The sequence below is a fragment of the Rhinolophus hipposideros genome, assembly GCF_964194185.1.
Source record: "Rhinolophus hipposideros genome assembly, chromosome: 11".
In the NCBI taxonomy this organism is placed as follows: Eukaryota; Metazoa; Chordata; class Mammalia; order Chiroptera; family Rhinolophidae; genus Rhinolophus; species Rhinolophus hipposideros.
Genome location: NC_138057.1, coordinates 22,505,145 through 22,524,108, shown reverse-complemented (window position 1 = coordinate 22,524,108; position 18,964 = coordinate 22,505,145).

Below are 18,964 nucleotides of genomic sequence, written 5' to 3'. Positions count from 1 at the left end.
TATCCATTGAAAGGGACTTCTATGATTCAGAAAATGAAAAAAAAGACAAAACTTCCAAGTTTAAATAGGAAAACATTCTGCTAACATGTACCCTTCTGGGCCTGGGCAGGAAGTCACAAGAAGGAGTCTCTCAGTGAGGTAGTTAATATCTCTTAAGCACCCTCTAAGTTCCAGCCACCACATGAAGCCGTTGGTATTGTGTCACCTCATTCTCATCATAAGCCTAAATGGCGAAATTATTATCCCCATTTTACAGGTGAGGAAACAGAAGCTTGTTCAATCATTCTGCCAATAAATATTTTGGGGAGTTTATCAGAGGTTTAAAGCAGTGAACAAAACTACAATTCCCTTTTTCAAAAAGATTCCATTTTTGTGGGGCAGGGCGTAGTCAGACAAGCAACAGTCACATATCAAGTAGCGATAAGAATGATGAAGAAAAATAAAGCAGGGTGTGAAGTGCCCTCGGGTGACCAGGACAAAGCTCCCTGATGAAGTGCCATGTAGGCAGAGCCCTGAGGAGTTGTATCCTTGTTGGCTGGAGTACAAAGAACAAGGGAGCGGGGAGACGCGTAAGAAACAAAGTTAGAGGGCTAGTCATGGGCCAGATCACACAGGGCTTTGTGCAAAGGTTTTAGATTTTATTTTAATTGAGAAAGCAAGGCATTGGAGGTAAATAGCAAGGGCACACATTCAGCTGCCATGGTAATGTAATAAGATGGAAATTTAGTTCTCTCTCATGTTATATCCAGATAGGAAGTCCAAAGTTGTTAGGGTTCCATCCTTCCCTAGGATGTGATGGTGGGCAATGGCTCGCCAGCAATAGGAAGGAGAGAAAGTGGAGGGGCCTTTCCTTCTTTAAGTGCGTGGTCTAGACCAGGGGTGTCCAAACTTTTTTCAATGTTTTTTACCAAGGGCCATATGCGGGAAAATACATAAACAGCCGGGCCACTCACTCGAGGTGAAGTACGCATTGCCTCACCTGGTTTATTTAAGTAAACTAAATATATTTTTGGAATTTGCTGTGGGCCAATTAACAATGGATTGTGGACTGCAGTTGGCCCATGGGCTGCAGTTTTGACACCACTGGTCTAGACATTGTACATGTGACTTCTGCTCATGGCCCATTGGCTCCACCCTAGTCACATGACTCCAACCTAACACATGGGCATACCAATGTTAATTGCTCTTTCCCATCTCCCTCTCCCCCTACACCATTTAAACTTTAATTTGTGCCTTCACTATTTCCTTAGAGAAAGGAAATAAAATATGATCCAGTCCAGGAGATAGACTACATAGAAAGGGGTGTCCTAAAAGATAAAGCAAAGTTCATGAGATGCAAACAGAGTTGGGATCAAAAGCGGTGGAATGGGATCACCAGGGGGAGGAAATGGTAAGTCTCTGAAGGCACAAGTCAGAGATAAAACAGTGGAGTGAGGTGGCAGCTAGGATGAGTGGTAGAGTTTGTCAGGAGAATAGAATGAGGAATAATGCAAAATCCCATGAAATTAGGTGGGGAGCTTCTGGGACCATCTCTTTGTAGTTGTGCAACTGGCCTTTATTTCAGGGCTCTGTTTACCTGGTCAAGACAGCTGCTTGGAGGGGCTGTTTATGATGCAGCTATTAAGAACTGCTTTTATAAAGATATCATGGGGACTGAGGGAAAGACTGGAGCAGGGTTTTGGGACATAATAACAGTAAACTTCCTTTTATTTTTAGCATCTCTTTGTCTCTATCATGTCTGTAATACTTGAAAAGAAGAGTGAGATTCTAGAAGAATGGAGAAAGTTGAGAATGCCATCATTAAGCTTTACTTCTGTGGCTTTTCTTCACTAATTTACTTCCCCGATGACTTATTTTCAACTGACCCATGTAGACAAGGCATTTTTGTCCCCTACACTAGAGGCCTCATTATAGGTTGAATTGTGTCCTCTCTGCAAATTTGTATGTTAAAGTCCTAAGTACCAGTACCTCAGAATGTGACTATTTGGAAATCGGGTCATTGCAGATGTAATTGGTTAAGATGAAGTCATTAGGATGGGCCCTAATCCAATATGATTGGTGTCCTTATTAAAAAGCCGAATTTTGACACAGAGATGTACATAAAAGGAAGAGAATATGAAGAGAAACGGAGAGAAGATGGTCACCTCCAAGCCAAGGAGAAAGACATGAAACAAATCTTTCTCTACAGCCCTCAAAAGGAACCAACTCTGCTGACACCTTGGTTTCAGATTTCCAGCCTCCAGAATTGTGAGCCAATAAATCTTTGTTGTTTAAGCCACCCAGTTTGTGATACTGTGTTACAGCAGGTCGAGCACACTTTGACAGGCCTCTACATATGTAACTTCAACACGTACACAACATAGGATGCCAGACTTGGCCTGAGGATGAGGCATTTAGGCAAAACAATGTGTCTTCGTCTCTAATTCATTGTGAAGTTCTGTGCTGGGCTCCCCGGATTTGTCTTTACTGATGCTTTTTAGAACCCGAGGATTATTTCTCCATCTGCACCAGGGGCCCTGGTGAAAATGGACTCGTGGTATACACATACACCTTAAAGAAAGTCAACTAAACCGATTCAGGGGAGAAAGAAAACAGTTTACATGATGCTAGCGAGTTGGCCCATCATCCCACTCAGTAGGTTCATGCTTCACCAGGATGTGAGCTGAGACACAGGAATCTGCTGCTCCAAACTGCCCGTGCCTCCTACTCTGCATTCTCACATGCCTTCATGTGAGAGCATCTTCCCAGAGACGGGGGATTATCATATATAATGCTGCCTATTTCTCATAACTTTGGGTTTAAATTACTTTACCTTATAAGATGACTGTATCACCCATCCCTACATAGGAGGTGACACCATACATCGGCTGGTGTGGGCCACTTCCACTGGGCACAGTGGCATGTGGTGGTGACCTTCATGAGGTGTCCTGCTTCATGCTGTGGATGGGAGCAGACACAATAAGCTAATTAGAAGATGCCACTCAGAGAGCATTTGTGAGCTGATCTCACCTCTCATTTAAGTCAAATGGGATGGTGACTGGGTAGGCTGGATGTGAAAAGAGCAGGAAGATCATCTAAGGGAGTCGTGTTTAAACGTCGCTTTTTAAGTACCACATAGGTTGATACAAAGCAATCCTGTGTGGAACCCACTGTGGGAAACAGGTAAAGGTGGAGCTTCCTCAAGGCGGGGGTCACACCAGTCACATATCTTGAGGCAGGTCATGTAGATGAGTGCAGCTGCAAGGGACTGGAGCAGCATCCCACGGTCTAAAGAGCCACTGGTGGCTTCAGCCTTGCAGAAATGAGTCCCAGTGTTATCAGCTCTACTTCCACGGGAAGCCAGAAAGCTAGGTTGTCAAGAGAAAACTCCCGATTTCTAAAGATTCTGCCCTGTGAAAGACATGGGGGGAAAAATGGAAAGACAATCTACAGACAAGGAGAAAATATTTGTAAAATGCATATTTCATAAAGGACTTGTATCCAAAATATGTAGAGAACTCAACAATAAGAAAACAAACGACCCAATTAAATTGGGCAAAAGATCTGAAGAGACACTTCACCAAAGAAGACACACAGATGACACACAAACGTATGAAAAGATGCTCCCCGTTCTATACCACGACCCATGGGACTTACTAATTAAAACAATAAGATATCACTCACACCTATCAGAATGGCTAAATTCCAAAACACTGACAAAACCAAATGTTGGTGAGGATGTGAAGTAACAGGCGTTTCCTTCGTGGCTGGTGGGACTACAAAATGGAGCAGCCACTTGGAAAGACAGTCTGGCAGTTCTTAAAAAGCTAAACACAGTCTTACCATATGCTCCAGCAATCACATTCCAAATGAGCTGAAAACTTATGTCTGCACAAAAACCCGCGTATGATAGTTTATAGCAGCTTTCTTCATAATTGCCCAAACTTGTAAGCGACCAAGATGTTTCAGTAAGTGATTGGACAAATAAACTGTGGCGCATGCGGACAATGGAATATTATTCAGTGATAAAAAGAAATGAGCTATCAAGCCATGAAAAGACATAGAAGAATCTTAAATGCGTATTGTAATGTCTGGTAATTTAAAAACGCCGGATTTTGCAAGTTTAGCTACTAATTCAATATTTAAGGAAAATAAAACCATTATATGGACCAAGAAAAACTCATCTGTATGCTGACCATAAGCTGTTTAATTTTGACTTCTGCCCCAGGATCCTCTGGTAGCCCCAAATGCACTGCCATGAAACACCAGGCTGTGTGGGATACAGCATGAAAACCAATCTCAAGTCTTTAGAGAGGAGGGAACTGCAACCTAGAGACACGAGGTTACTGGCCCAGGGTATCCTGGCTCATTAGTGACAAGAGTTAAGACTGGGATGCCAGCCTTCTGCTTTCAGTTTCTTCCCCAAGATGCCTTTCCCAAGGCCTTGAGCCCTCAGTTTTATTTTCCTCCATTGCTTAATCAAAGAGCAAGGGCTACTGGACTCATTTTTATAGAGGCAAACACTGAATCGTTGAGGCATGGACTTGGAAAAGGGGAAACAAAAACGGAGTGGAGAGATTAGACAAATGCACCAAAACTCTCCTCAAAGCTACTGGACTGCCAGTTCCTGGCTGGAGTCCCATCTGGGCAGCCCCTTGGAGAACTGCACAGAAGGCTCATCTGCTAGATTTCCCAGGCTGGTAAATGGTCTGGTTAGACCAGCCCCTTTCTTGAAAAGATTCAAAGAGTCTAAAACTGCCCTAAAATATCACCCTCAATGACTTGGTACAATGTTCAAAGTTGCCATAAACAGAGTCCCTCAAACAAGCCCTTGCCTCTTTCAGGCTCCAGTCAGAATGGAAAAACATTCTTGACTTGGAAAAGTTACAGACCTCTTATCGCTCATTCCCCAGATTGATTTAGTGGAGGGTGATAGGAAGAAGGGAGCTGACATCTGTTGGGAACTTAGCAGCAATGTGCTCTGTTTAATTCTTATAGCCACACCGTGAGTGAAGATAAAATTAATCCCAGGTTATAGACGAGAAAACTAAAACTCAACATAGTGGAGTGAGTATCTGAAATCACACAGCTAATTTGTGTGGAGCCAGCTCTCAAGCCACATTTGTCTCTCTCCAACTCTTTCCACTTCCAGTTTGGATTATGTCACCACCCTGCACCAAGCAGGGCCCTCTTCTGTAACTCAATTTTGCACACACTCATGATGGATCTCTTGGATTGAGAAGAAAAATGTAAGAAGCCACCAGCCAAGTTCCTCCTTCTTACTTTGCAATGCTGTCCCTTGGTGGGGAAAGATAGACTCTTCCAGCACAGAGCATCCTGCAAAGCCATGATGGCACGTGATTTTTGATCCACAGGTCATAGATTGAGATTGGGTATCTGATGAAGACACTTCAGTGATACTGAAAATTTGGGGGAGGGAAAGGAGCATAACATATATGGAGTGCTTATGAGTAATTATAGCTGCCATTATTGCGCACTCACTCAGTGTCAGGCACTGTATACACCTCAGGCCATTTTATCCTCATCACCGCCTTACAAGGCAGGTGTCACTCCTATCACCACCCTTTTATGACACAACTGAAGCACACACAGTTTAGTCAGTTCCTCAAGGTCATGTAGGTTCTCAAAGATAAAGCTGGTATTTGAACGTGGGATTTGAATCCCCTGCCGTAATGCCTTCTGAGCACCTACCAAGTGCTCAAATTGCTGTTTTGGTGTTTCGACTGTTATTGAATCCCACACAGCCCTACGAGGCAGGTGTAATTGGTTATAATCTTTTGTGGTTAGATGATCTGGCTTCATCACATACCAGCTGCACTGTTTTGGAGCAAGTTACTTAGCCTCTCTGTTCCACAGTTTGCCATCTGTGAAAGGGGGCTAACAACCAGTACCAATCTTGTGGGGTGACTGTAAGAGTTAAAAGGAAGTCATATGCATAAGGACCCTAGCATTTCCCCCCCCCACACACACTTAATACAGGAGAAGAATGAGTTTCTGAGAGATGAAGTCACTTGCCAAAGATCACACAGCTGGTGAGTATATTGCCTTCTTGGACAGGAGGGAGAGAGGGGGTTGGGGGCTGCTTCTGAAATGAATGTAATTCAGTCTAAAATGAATGTAATTTGGACACCAAATGCAGTGGAGAGCATCGGCCTCTAATAGAGAAAATATGATTTAGTGGTTGGTTTTTAAACTAAACAAATTTACTGTGGTCTCTAAATGAGTCTCATGACAAGACCAAAACATTTCTTTTGCCCCAGATTACCAATATCATATGTTAAGGAGAGAAAACCAGATGGCTCTTAAGCTGGTGTCGGTAGAAATATATATAGGTGGGTTGCTTTTTATAGCTGTTGGCATATAAAATAAGTCATTATTCTAAATAGAAAAATATTGATGATGTCATCGAGGCCATCGAAAGACACATCAACCTGATCTGATGAACTGGGAAATCAATACATACTTTCCAAACAAGATGACATGCCTTTTTAATTGGTTGTGTGAGTGTGATATACTGTGGACTGCAAAGTTCAAAGTTAATTCTCACTGGTTTGGGGTTTTGATTGTTGTTTCTGTATGCAGGCACAACAATGCAGGTATGTTGCGTCCTCGTAGTGTATTATTAACAGCAATAATAGTACCTGCCGTGTGTGCTTTCGTGCCAGCAGAGGCACATTTACTGGTTCTGTTTGCCAGCATCATAGTAAGATGACTGGCATTGCTACCTATTTCCCGGGAAGTCAAGGGATGGCTGGTCTGAGTTGGGTCTACGCTTAATGCAGGGGACATCAGCTGAGGAATATTCCATTTTCCATGGGATGTCAATTCAGAGGCAGGTGACTTATTAGATAAGCCCAATCCATTCTAATTGTAGGACCCCTGAGTTGTTGCCCTGATCTCAAAAGAAGCCCAAGCGAACTGTGGAAACACACACTTGTCTTTCAAACACCTTGTTGAAAAGGGCTTGAGGTCAGAGTAACAGAGGTTAAGAGTAAGGGAGGTGGTGTCTTGCTTTTGTACTGCATGGCTTCTGTTCAAGACCTATGAAACATTTTTCTGATATGCAGCTTCCTAAGAAGCAGGCCCTGGTAAACATTACACGGGTTTGTTTAGGACCCAAAGGACTTGACATTCCTTCATTGTATTTCTTGGTGCCTTTCCTTGATTTCACATTGTTTGGGGGTAAATTTCCTTTGGGAAAATGATTGCAAGTCCACAGAGGGAAGAGGAGTGAGCGGATTGTGAAATTTTCCTGGGAAATCAGTACTGGAAGGAACTTTAGGAATCATTTAGTCAGTACCCCTCTTTGTAAATGAGGAGCAGTTTAAGATTACAGTACAGACTAAAAACAAGGGCAGGATATCAAACAACATAACAATTTTTTAATGTTTTGCTTAGCCTGATGTTATTTGGGTGACAATGGAAAAGAAAGTAAAATAACTCAATCTTCTTTGAAACTCCTTTCTGGAATACCTACATTTTGGAAAAATTTTACATGAAAAAAGTGGAGGAAAAGTCAGAAGATTGGAAGAGAGGAAGAAGAGAGTGGCGGGGTGCAAGCTAGAGGAGAGGATCAGAAAAATAACAAGGAGACTCTCACACCAGCATCTCAGTCTTCGCACCACCTGCCTCCCAAATATTGCAGTGCTTTGTCCTGGCCACCGGGAATGGTTCCACTGACCAGGAACTAACTGTGTGAAAGACCTCAGCCCATAGGCAAAGAAACATCTGGTGTTTCAGTCCCCTCTGCATATCCTTGGCATCTCTGGGTGATGTCTGAATATTTTCCCTCAGGAAGCAAAAGTGATTGGCACCCAGCTGTTGTTAGGAAAGGAGAGGGAGTGGGAGTCTGAGTGTAAGGGGCTGGGAGAATGGTATATGGAGCTTTGAAAGGTTAAAGTTCAAAGGCCATGGCCAAGTAGGTGGGCTGGGCAGCAGGCCCGGACACTCCCATGCTCTCTTAAGAAAGTTCTTCAGCCTCTGCAGTGGGTCCCTGCACATGGAGTACTCACATTAGAAGATAAAGTAGCTGTCATGCTCCAGACCAGACCCATATTTATAATGACCAGCACTGACTGAGATTTACAAGCCTGGCTCTTAGGAGGGAAGCTCCTAAGAACACACACCAACCTTGAAATGGAGTTGGTTCATCACTCCACACCTTATCACCTCTTCATCAATCAGAATGACATTTTTTATGGTTGTCTTCCCAGTCCAGGGTCAGCAATAGGGCAGTTGGGCTTCTCTTGTTTTCCCTCCTTCTGAGAATGTGAGGTGACCTCGCTGCATTCTTTCCCACCACGCCTCCTGGAGGATGTTTTTCTGCTTACTCTTAGCTGGGCTGCTGATTATTAATGCCCAGTCCTCGCTGTGAAGGTGGCAACCCATCCTGGGGCTTTTGTGTCTGGGTCTCATTTTAGTTTAACCAATCACAATCTCCAGTCAGAGGTGCTTTCTCTCCTGAGGGCACCGTCTCTGCCACTCTGGGCGGTGCTCTGTCAGAATCTGCCAGGACGAAGCACCTTATCATGCTACAGAGAGAGGGACGTTCATGCAGCAGTTCTGTCACCTAACATCACAATTTCTCTGTGGAATTGTGACTTTAATAAGCCTCAGACATTTCCTGGGACCGAATTTCTTCATCTTGGATGAAAGAGGAGGAGGAGGAAGAAGAGGAAGAAGAGGAGAAAGAGGAGGAGGAGGAGGGAGAGGAAAAAGGAGAAGGGAAGGAGGAGGAGTTAACATTTATTGTGTTCTTATTATGCATCAAGTATTATTACCACTAAGTGCTTTTTTGTGAATTAACTCATCTAAATCTCTCAAGAAACCTGCCATGCAAGGACTGTTATTATCTCCATTTCACAGTTGAGGAAACTGAGGCCCAGGATATTTAAATGACTCAACCTAAAGTTATTCAGCAGGTCAATTAAGACAGCTGGATTCTGGACTCGGGCAGTGGACTTTTGTTTAGAGACTTAGTTTGCAGAGGCTTTCACAAAAGCCATTTCACTGACTTGTCAATATAGCTACAGGAAGGAAGAAGGATAAAAATTATTATTCCCATTTTACCAACAGGAAAACTGACTCTCAAAATTTAAGAGAGGTCCAAGGCTAGCTGGCTAGGGCAGAGTGGAGTCTTGAACCGCGTTACTTTTTGGTAACACTAGACTCTGTGGCTCTGAGCCTCTGCAGAGGACAGCACTCAGCCTGGTGATCCTTCAGGGTCTTTCAGCAGGCTCATCAGATCCAGTGAACTGGGGAGCCACCTCTCTTGGCCATTAGAACAAATGCTCCTTCCATTTTTCTTCAACAGTGGTGAGAATATAGGAAGAAATGTCTTCTCATTGAGGCTGAACTAGTTGTTTTATGTAGAAAAATCCTGTGAACACTTCTTGACAACAACAATACCCCCAAAATATTTGGTTAGACATTTTTGTTTTTTTTTAACACAACTCTTTAACAGAAGGCTAATATTTACTCAGGATTACCCTATCTAAAGAATATTAATTAGGAAATGATTAAGGGATATTGGATTGCCTTCCATTTGATGCCTCAAATATTTATGAGGAACGCATATTTATGGAAATGTTCATTTTGTAATCTTTGAATCTATTAGCTTTCCTACTTAATTTTCATTTTGTTAGGTTTCCCCCAAATCTGGTGGCTAAATAGGACCTAAATCTATTAAATATTGACTGCAGCTTTGCCAGGCAGAGACGTTATCCCGTTAATAATGCAAGTCTCTTAAGCATCATTGATACTGTAAGTGAGATAACTTCTCAGTTCAAGAGGCTGTGTTTTCTGTTAGGCAAGAGAGCAGAGAGGGGTTTTCTGATTTGATGTCATCCAGTTTCTACCTTGGGATGCTCGTGAAAGAAAAAAAATTGACCAAATTAAAATTGGCCTGTAGGCTTTATTTTTTATTTCCTGTAGCTAAAAGTGTATAAATTGAACTGCACTAAATAAAGCACAATAATTTGTTCTTGAAATTAGCAAGCACACGTTTCACCCATAAAACTGGTGCTCTGTGATGTGAGACTGGATTTCATTTCAGTGGTCTTGATTTATTGTTTGGTTTGTTTTATTTTGAGGGGGTGGGGATAAGAGCGCTGCAGGACAAATCTATTAACATGGTTGACAAGAACAGATTTGGGAAGGTTTATTAATCTTTAAAAAGTCTGAGTCAGTGAGTTGAAAATGTTTAAATGTTAGGAAGAATTTTAAAAGCCCTTAAAGATGTGTATGTACAGCTTAAACCAAAATATTTGATGGTAGCTTGGAGAGATGTTCCCCTATCTATTTCACTCCTCTCTTTAAGGTCATTTTCTATGCCCTTGCTTTTTGTGCTTAAGGGACAGATTTCTTGTCATGCAGGTTCAAAATGTGGTGAATTAGGACCCCTCAGCTAGCTTTGAGAGAGCTTAGACGACACTCTTGTAAACAAGCCCCCTCCCCAGCTCCCCTGCTCACCATGTCTGTGTGCGTTCTCCGATATGAGCTGCTGTAAATGGGAAAGGTGGGAGGCATTTTGGTTGGAAGTGGGAGCCAGGGGGCAATATGGAGAGAGGGGATGGAATTGCAGTCACTTCCTTGGGCTGGTTGTAAGTTTCTCCTCCGGAAAGACAGGTAAAAGGCAAAAGGCATCAGAATAGCTCAAAAGAGACTTGGCAAATTGTTGGATACAAGCATAGCTGCTTTGGGGCCTAGATAGTACCTCACACTGCTCTGCCAGACAAATAATACAGTTAGGATTTTTGGATCCAGTTGACAACTCAATTCAACTGGTTTAAGGAATAGAAAAAAAAAAGTGTATTGGTTCACAAGACTGAAAAGTTCAGGAATAGGCTGTTTTCTGCTATTAGGTGGTCTCAGAGGCCTAAATGATGTCACAATCTTCCTTCTCTTGGTTTTGTTCTTTGCGAGTTAGTTGCATGATGAGATCCCACGTATTGGCAAAAATGCTGCCACCAGTTCAACTCTGGTGGAAAGAAGCCGGCCTCTCCCCCAGCATGTTCAGCAAAATGTCCTTGTATCTCCTTGCCTCTGATTGGGCCCCCGATCATCCTTGAACCAATCACTAAGTCAAGGAGAATGAGTGGTCATGCCTGCGTCATAGACACTCCCTTGGAACTAGGAGAAATAAAATCCACCTGAGTATGTGTTGGGAAAGGAGAATTAGATGGTTCGCCAGAGGAAAAGAAGGTGGCTGAATGCTGGATGGCAGGAACAGCAGAATGCTTGATGTTCTCTAAGAAGCTGGATAACAGGGGAGACAGGGAGGGGTCAACTCCAGGGGGTAGCTGATGTCACAGTCTGGGACATTCAAGCCATCTCTTTAGGGACTCCAAGAAATAACTGAGAAACACTTTGAGGGGGCTCTGTTTCTGGCAATTAATTAGATGGGATAGTTAGGCCATCATGATTTGAGTACAGAAATGATGCATTGATTTTTCTTTTAAAGCAAGACCTAGGGCATTAGATTACACTTGGAACTCTTGAGACGACAGATGTCACTTAAAACAGAGTTGTATGAACATATGTAATAAAATCCCTACAACACTCTATTTAAAAACCCTTGTTATGGTTTGTTTTAGTGCAGTTTTAAAATGTTTTGTTCTGGTAGAAATACAAATCCATTTATAGACCAATTCTGAGGAACTGGAGACAAAGAAGTCTTTATCTAAGGAAGTTATTAAGTAGAAATTTTCCAAGGCAACTTCAGCAGCTAAGAGATGTGATTGCATTTGTCTCTTAAAATGAATTTAGAGTCCTTTTGTTATCTGTGACTGTGCCTTTTCTTTTCATTCCTCATGTTGTATGTTTTTGTTTTCTCTCAGTCAGGTTTGTTGGGGGTTGGTCAATTTTATTTGTCTTTTCCAAGAATCCACTTTGATTTTAGTAGTCATTTATACCTAGTTATTTCAATTTTTTAAATTAATCAATTTCAGCTTTTATTTTTATACGATTTATTTCACAACTTTCTTTTAGTTATTTTGCTGTTTTTTTTCTATTTCCTTAATAAGTTTAGTTTTCTTATTTTCTTGCTTGGTAAAGCTATATGTTTTATTTTGAATACAGCTTTAGCCACTGCTCATACATTTTTTTTTAAATATAAAGTACCATTGTCCTGCTAATAGCTAGATAATTTATCATTCAATTTGATTTCCTCTTTGATTCAGGAATTGTTTCAAGTTCTCTCCAAATGAATGAGTTTTGTTTGGATGTTGTTAAGGCTGGTTTCTGGCTTTCTTTCAACATAAGAAAATATGACCTATAGGAGTTCAGCTTTTGGATTTTTACAGTTTAATTGGTGGCCAAGCACATGAACTTTTTGTAAATGTGTAATGGACTTAAGAGGCAAAAGTAATTCTCTGTAACATACATTATATTTGTGCATATGCATTACGCATGCATGAAAACATTCACACATGCATATACTAGATAAAATTTATTGATTATTATTCCAATCCTTTATATCCTATTTTTTTCCAAAACTGATCTGCTGGGTCTGTGAGAGGCAACATCTTCCACTATGATTATGATTTTATCAAATTATTCTTATGTGGCTATAAGTTTTGTATTATATATTTTACTGATTTCAACAATTCAAAATATTCCTCTTTACCTAATTTGATGTTTTGGCCTAAAATTCCACTTTATTTGACATCGCTATTGTCATTTTGTCTGTTTGGCTTGAATTGGAGTGTTATAGTTGTAGCATTTGTTTATTATTTATTTATTTATATTTTTGAATTAAATTTATTTGGGTGGTATTGGTTAATAAAATTATATAGATTTCAAGTGTACAATTCTATAATACATCATCAGTATATTGATTGCATTGTGTTCACCACCCAAAGTCAAGTCTCCTTTCACCACCACATATTTGACTCCCTTTACCCTTTTCTGTCTTCCCCTTAGACCCCCTCTCCTTTTGGTAAACACCATACTGTTGTCTGTGTATGTATCCTTTATTATTAAACTTTGATTTTAGGTCCATCTCTTATAAACCTATCTAAGTTTTGTGTTTTACTCGTTGGTTTGTTTTTCTAACTTAATCTGTGAGTCTATGAGAAAAGTAAAGTCATTTGTATTAATTGTGCTATCTGACATTTTTGCTCTTATATGTTCTTATTTTAGATTTAAAAAAAAAATTCTTACTTATTATTTCTTCTGTTTTCCCTGGTTTGAATATTTTTATATCCTTTCCTGTTCTTTAATATGAAATTCTGCTATAAATCTTATTTTGTTCCTAGATACCTTTATATTTTATCAGTCATATTTAAATTTCTACCTCTACCAAAATTAAATAATAATTATATCCCTACCCCCTTACCAAAAGCACAGGACCTTCAACAGGCTTTTGCTTCCCCACTCGTAATTCCTATATGAACCCACTATGCCACTTCTGGATATTGTTTAATTCATATGGGATTCTATTTCCCACCAATTATTACATTTTTATTATAGCATATCTCTTTATTTCAAATACTCTTTCTTAACACTTGCATCATTATAAGTCCATCTTGCGTCATCATGAGGCTATTTATGGAGGGCTTATAGTGTGGAGGGTAACTGTGCAGGCTCCAGAATCAATCTGTGTGAGTTCAAATCCTGGCTGTATGGATAAGTTACCAAAGGAAAAATGATAGTAAAATGTGATTTTTTTCCTACAATGTGGGAAAAGTAATAGTAAGTAATACATATGACATACTTAAAAAAATGCCTGACACATGGTAAGCCATCTAAAATTGTAAGATAGTATGTTATTATCTAATTATTTTTCATGGTAAACTTTATTGCATTTGGTCTCCCCTAATTCTTGTATTCCATTTTCTTCTATCTTGAGATCTGTATTCTGATTTTATTTTCACTTGGCTTGCACATTTTATTAAGTAATTCCTTTAGAAAATTACAAATGTCTTTGTATATGCAGAAACGTCTTTTTCTGGCTTCCCAGGGTCTTGGTCAGGTGGATAATTTTTAAATTATCATCCTTTACTTACAGATAGGAAAATAAATGCCAGTCTTATTCTGTTCTCTATGTAAGTAAATGGTTCTCTCTTTATCCTCTGATTTTGGAACCTTTACCCAGATATCTCTAGATATTTTTTTCTCTTATTAAATCTGCCTGACACTTAGTAAGCCTTTTTGATATGAAAATGCAAGTCATTTTTTAGGTCATGTTAATTTTCTTCTAAAATGTACTTGATTATTCTCTCCAAACTGTTTTTTTGTCTCCTTCTGGACTCCTATTATTTTCACATTCGGTTTCCTGGATCTATCCTCCACATCTCTTATCTTTTCACTCATTATTACCATTTCTTTGTATTTTTGTCTCTGTGTTGTGAGATAGTTGTCCATTTACTCTTCTAAATCACTAGTTGAATATTCATCATGGTCCAGTCTATTGTTCAAATTCCTTGCTCTATTTTAACATTTAGAAGTTATAATTTTTCCAGAACCTTTTATGTTCTTAGGTGGTTCTGTGGCAACATTATCTTGTGTCACTTTAAGAGTTTTTATATTCATTTTCTATTTTGTTTTGTATCATACCATGCCTTTTTTTTTTTTTAGGACCTTAAGCATTTTTCCAAGTTTTACTGAGATATGATTAACAGCATTTATTAGTTTCAGTTGTACAACATAATGAGTTGATGTACGTGTATACTACAAAGTGATTATGATAAGTTTAGTTCACATCCATCACTTCACATACTTATAACTTTTTTCTTGTGATGTGAACTTTTAAGATCTTGTCTCTTATCATATCTTATTTCTATCATTAAATCAGCCTCAACAGGTGCCACTTATCTGTTTTCAACTTTGTTTTATCTTTGGAAGCTACTGATTTCATTTGCAATCTTTCTTTGCTTGCTTACATTAATGTACGTGAGTTGTTCTGGCACCTGTGTAGGAAAGGCTACCAGTATCTCCTGGGCATACACAATGCTGGAAAATTGGCATGTGATCAAAGGGAAAGCAGGAGTATTGTCCCCACCAGTTTTCAACACATTAGCAAGCAGTCTTGCTTCCTGGGGCATGGATCTAGGATCTTATGATTTTCCATTAGTAACAGTGAAGTGATGTTCCCAAACCCATGGAAGGGAAGCTGTTCACTCCAAGATTGGTACTGCCCTTGAAGGCAGCCAGGACCAGTGGGCTGAGAGGCTTTCCCAGGGGTGCACACAGTCAGTAGATGGAGCAGTTCCTTTGTCTGTACTGAGGGCATGCACTGGCTCAGCTGCCTCGCCCATCCAAGCAGGCCTGGAAGAGGTGGTCTTTGCTCCTGACCCCTTCAAATTACACCTTCAGTGTGATTCAGTCCCTTTCCCCACCAAGCCCCAAGGCAAAAGCACATTCAAGAAATCTACCCTTCAAAGGCGCCTCATCTGTACCTTATCTCAAGAATCCCAAGTCTCTATTGTATGTGGATTGCCTCTAGGCTTCAGCAATAGACCTCCCTCCAAGTGCAGGTGGTATCCCTAAAGCAGGGAGTCTTCTCAGGGAATTGTATTGGAATCTTAAGTGACTCCTAACATGCCATTTAGTGGTAGAAAATCCCGTTGGAAAGAAACTATTTTTCTTTCATATTATGCTAAGTGAAATAAGTCAGGCAGAAAAAAGTCGAGAACCATATGATTTCACTGATATGTAGGATATAAAACTGAAAACAACAAAGGAACAAGACAAATAAAGAAACAAAAATTCATAGACACGGACAATAGTTTAGTGGTTACCAGAGGGTAAGGGGGAAAGGGAGTGGTAGATGAGGGTAAAAGCGATCAAATACATGCAGATAGAAAGATAATTGACTCTGGGTGGTGAACACACAATGGGATTTATAGATGATGTAATACAGAATTGTACACCTGAAACCTATGTAATTTTACTAACCATTGTCACCCCAATAAACTTTAATTAAAAAAAATACTAGAACATTATTCCTTTCTGATTTGGAGAAAGTGGGTGGGGGGGTGGGAGGAAGAAAGATTGAGATTGTACAGATTTCATGAGACAAAGCTATGCAATTTCTTTCTTCCTTGATGCCTGAAGACGGACGACTCAGAGGAGACAGGAAAAGCAAAATTTCCCACCTCTATGTTTTGCAACCTGAATGTGGTACATATTATTATTTGCTTATTCAGTTGACATTCCCACCTCCTTATTCCCATGTAGCCATACTCCAGAAAAGGAATCATGATCAGTTTGAGTCAGTCACTGAAGCTTCATTTGCCTTTGCTAGACCTTGTTTTCCAGTCTCCTTTGTATCTAGAAAGGCTCATAACATGTTCTGGCCAAGACACTTAAAGCTATGTGTTTTGGAGGGCTTCTTTTCCTCATTCGTCTTTGGTTGATGGTGTGAGAAATGATGCCTGGAGCTGTGGCAGTCATTTTGTGATCAGGCAAAAAAAAAAAAAAAAAAAAACCCACAAAAAAACTAACCAACCAAACAAACAAACAAAACAACAAAAAGAAACAGACAATCATGGTAAACCAACACATTTAACGTAGCTTAACCTAGGGTGGATAGAATTCGGTCCCTAATGATAGAGATAAATCACTAAACATGTTAAGTCATCATATAGGTACTTATGGCTTAATCCACTGCATTTGAGTACTCTTTTATGAATATTTGCTGCTGAACTCATTTTTAACTGACACAGTGATGCTTGGGTTGGCATGCTAGGATTATGCAAAGGCAGAGAAAAAATATTTAAAAAATAAATACCAATATATTATAAAGTAGAATTCAAAATTCATGTGAATTTTTAAAATAAAACAGGAAGCATCGAAGTAAATTTCTACTTGCAGTGGGGTTTTTTTGGTCTGTGGTTATGGACAATCATTCTCCTGTGCCCTTAGGAATTTGGGGAGAAAGAGTTTCAGAAAGAGACTAGGTGGTCAAACCAATGTTCTCCCTTCAATAAGGATTAATAGTCAACTAGATTGTTGCGGCTTTATTTCTGCTGCTGCTGCTGTTGTTATCATTATTTTTCCATCAGTGACTGAAGAACACATTCCTGACAACTCAACATCAAATATCAACATCAAAATGTCTCACATTTTGATATGCCAGCCTAGGAAAAATCTGATTTTATCATTAAGATTCAGGGAGAATTATGAATGTATTTTTCAACTGAATTGAAGTTAAATGAGGCTGTGATTAATAAAAGTTAAGAGTTTGTGTTATTTATTATCACCTGAAAATACTTTTGAGTTTAGCTGCTCTCTTAGTATTTTTTCTTTCCAAAAGGAAAACTGGGGGAAGTAATAATAAATGCTGCATATTATTAGGTATTTAGCATGTACCAGATACTGTTGAAACATCATAGGATTATATCATTAAATTCTACAGAATTCGTACAAAAATTCTAGAGGAAACAGTCATAATCATGGTTTCACATATAGGGAAAACAAGACTTAGAAGAGTTATGTAATTGATAGAAGAGTTTTTAATCCTCTAAGCCCATATTCTTAATGCAGCACTATGCTCTCTTCCAAAAAGCAGTTTATGCCACTCCTAGTCCATCAGACTTATATTTTAACATGATGGTATCGATCTTTTAACAAACATACCTGTGTGATGGTGACATATTTGAATTTCAGATTCACTTTTAAAACAATTACTTCCTACCTATTTGAAATTGACTTGGTAAAATTAAACCAATTCATTATCAACAGAATATAGCGTGACTTGTTGCTTCATTACCAATTAGTAGAGGGTTTATTAAATAGTCACATACATACTTCCATTGTATTAGATTCTTAAACTCTTAAATTAAATACAACACTGATGGTTCTGGAGCCACAAGTTAAGTGCAAAAAAAAAATCAAGGTGATTCTGAGGCATGTCACAGATAATTTGAACATAGAACACTAGTTTTCTTCAGAAGACACTGCACATAGCCTCTGACTTTCCTTCTCTATGAACAAAAAATAATTCCAATTTCACACTGTCACAGTACAAATAGAAGTGTGACTTACGTATCACAATTTGCATAGCTGATTTCATGTCCTTTTGACCACTCATCATGTGTCTGACAGTTACGAAATTGTTTTTCTTTGGGACATCACTGGTATGTGCTCATGCTTCAAAGTGTTTCCAAATTAAGCCATGGGTTTATTATATTACACACAAGGAACCTGATCCCAAGTATATGATAATCAGGTTCAGCAAATCAATAAATCGGGCCTCACTGATACTCAGATCTGACGTGTGTTCTCAGGGAGCTCATGGATTTACTGACTGCCAAGGTATTCATGTGTCCAGTTATGTATAGTGAATAGGTTGAGTATTCCTGAAGCCTGGGATTAACCTGCCCAGTATCCTATTCTGTGTTCTGTCCTGATAGACATTTAATTAGAACACCATAAACCTGCAAATGGTTCCTGATGAAAAGCCAAATTTGGGATAGCTTAAGGGGTCTTTACTTTTTAGCCTGGAAATAATGAAGGAAACTTTATGACCCTGGCTGCAGAGTCACCTGCCTCACATGATTACCTTGATACAGCAGTAAGACCACCTCACATGTCCCCACCCGTCTTCTTAAGAGATGCTTCTCTGTCTACAGCCCGTGATAAAAGTCTAAGCAGCCATATACCATGACTTGTCCCAGGGACAGCTGATGGGAAATGGCATGGGCATTGACCTAAAGAAACCAAGCCAAAGCTTGTCAAAGACAGAATACATAGCCTGGCCCCCCAAAAGATGAGCTGAGTCAAGCAAGATCTCTATTTGATCTGAAAGGAGAGAATGAAGTGTCATCAATGCAGCTGAAGTAGAAAGGGTATCATGTGGCCGAGTACGGCTAGACAAGATCTTGGGGAAACAATTTTTTTAAAATAATATTTTAAATTTTTCAATTACAGTTGACATACAATATTATATTAGTTTCAGAAGTACAACATAGTGATTAGACATTTATATAACTCATGAAATGATCACCCCAATAAATGTAGT